The sequence below is a fragment of the Armigeres subalbatus genome, chromosome 3 (assembly GCF_024139115.2).
Source record: "Armigeres subalbatus isolate Guangzhou_Male chromosome 3, GZ_Asu_2, whole genome shotgun sequence".
Taxonomy (NCBI): Eukaryota; Metazoa; Arthropoda; class Insecta; order Diptera; family Culicidae; genus Armigeres; species Armigeres subalbatus.
The window spans coordinates 69,886,331-69,888,733 of NC_085141.1; positions in this window are offsets into that span (position 1 = coordinate 69,886,331).

The window sequence follows — 2,403 nt, forward strand, 5'->3', positions numbered from 1 at the left end:
CGTTTGCATACACTTTCTTTATAGAAAAATAATTGATCAAAGTTACCCCAAATCGAAAAATCAAAAAACTACACGTAAAAAAAATAATCTTATATGTTATGGCAAAAAACCATTCGAAAATACTTACACTCTTCAATATGCCACCTAATGAATGGTCCCATATCAAAAAGCTAATAACATTCATAAGTTAATGAAAAGTATAAGTTCCGGAATGTATGTGACTAATGCGATGTATAAGTTTTTTCTTATACATGTCATTAAGCGCCTGCTTTGGCAACAAAGTATCAGAAATCTTAATGATATATAACATTTTTTTTACGTGTAGACAAAAGAACATTTTTAAAACAAGTTTTTAAATTATTAAATAATTAAGAACAACAGCCTTATACTTTCTACATGGTGCAGTACTCATTTTAAAAATATGAAAAAGCTATTATATCACTTACGGGGGAAATATTTACAAAACATTAAAAAACGATTACGTATTACGGTACCTGTATTTCAAACATATCAAATGGGTCACAGTCACTCCCTGATGTTGTCCGATGTGGTACGGGATTCCTCTCTGAAAACCTGAGTACTTCCCGGTGCTGCATCATGCATGCGGTTATTTCATTCCTGAACATGACAGCACGCCAGCAACCATAGAACTGCTGGTAGTATTTCTACAAGGTTCTCTTCTGTTTAGGATTCGCTGGCATGTTTCGCTGCTTCCGTCTCACGAAGAAGCTCAAAAGTTCCTTCGTCGTTGATTTGAGATTCCCAAATCATCTGACATATTTCGTCAATCGTTAATTCCACACCGATTGCATCTTATTATATGGCCGTCAATATCCGGTACATGTGCTGCTTCATTCTGAGCAACACGATTCAGATGTTTGGCCATCATCGATTTCCCAGAAGTAACAAATCCTCTTGTTCTTTGGATTTTTAATAAGTATCTACTTGTCGATCCATTCCTTGAAGATCGCTCGAGACCTCCAGGCCTTTGAGTTAACCTTAAAATGAATTGTAAGTAGGGAGACGTTCAGATGTTTCATACATTTGGGATTTCCGATGCGTTTATCAGCAATGGTTTCAACAGCTTTTCTCTTGAAACGTTAGAGCATGGTACTCACTGTTTTGCCATCATAGGTACAAGTGGGTATTTTACCTCAGAATGGACCAGTTCCATCCGCATTGAAAACATGATCGACTGTGTAACCATCATCTTAAAAATCTATTTTAGTTCCACCGAAAGTTTAGCGGCAGCTTTACTGTCCGCCGATACGCTTTATCCTGAAACTTTATTATTGCGTAATGAATATCGCTTCAAGAGCTTGGCAATCTAACCATTGCTAGCTTTGAATTCGGTTTGCTTTCTCGGCGTCGTTGGAAATTTATTCTGTATTAAGGTTAACAAACATGCGCAAAGCCATTGCTTTGATTGTTTCACCGGTCAGTGGAATAGGGAAACGGGATGTAATGTTAGCCTAGGATGTATACGTTGGCTTATCACGCAAATTACTCCGTAGTTCAGCGATTATACATCGTTTCTTAGAGATATTTTTCACTGATTCTCTAAAAAAGTGTTTCCTTTTTTAGCATATTAGATGAACGGAAAACAGTAACAGTATTTTAACATTTATATTTAATTCACAATTTTCATTAGTATAATGACATAAGGGGGGGGGGGCAATGTTAGAAGCAATCGTTTGTCGGATGACAACTTACGGCTTACATATGAAACAGCATATTACAATTGCCTACCTAATGGCTTTTACAAACGATTTATACAATACAAATCCCATTCGATTTTGGCAACACGTTCGGTACATGTTGCCCATATCGAATGTTTTTTGTTTGTTCACGATACTTCACATTTCTCCACTTAGCGTGACACTGGACACACTATTATGACGCACTGACACTGTTTTGACGTAGAATAGGTTCTTCGGGAAAACATAGGGTGGGTCATTCTGCAGAATCAAATTTGACACCGAAACGAAAATTGGTCAGGAAGTATGGGCCAATAACTCAACCATCTTCCAACCGATTTTGATGATTTTTGTACCAATCGATCGACAAACTCATTAAGATTTTGCACAACTATTAAAAACAATTGAATATAGGTTTATAAGAAAAAATCTTTTCTGACGGTATTAGTCAAAGTATTTCTTCTATAGTTACATAAATAGAAAAAGATTCATCTGGTCGTCCAAGTCTTAATCTTAAGTGTCAGGTTCCGACATGAATCTCTTTAAAACCTCTTTCACCGGTCTTACTAGTCTCTCGGCCTGACCGTTACTTCCCGGATTATAAGGTGAACTTTTCATCACCTTAATACCCTGTTTTTCTAGAAAAATAATAAACTTATAAGAATTGGTAGGTTTACCATTGTCAGAAACTAAAACGTCAGGCAGA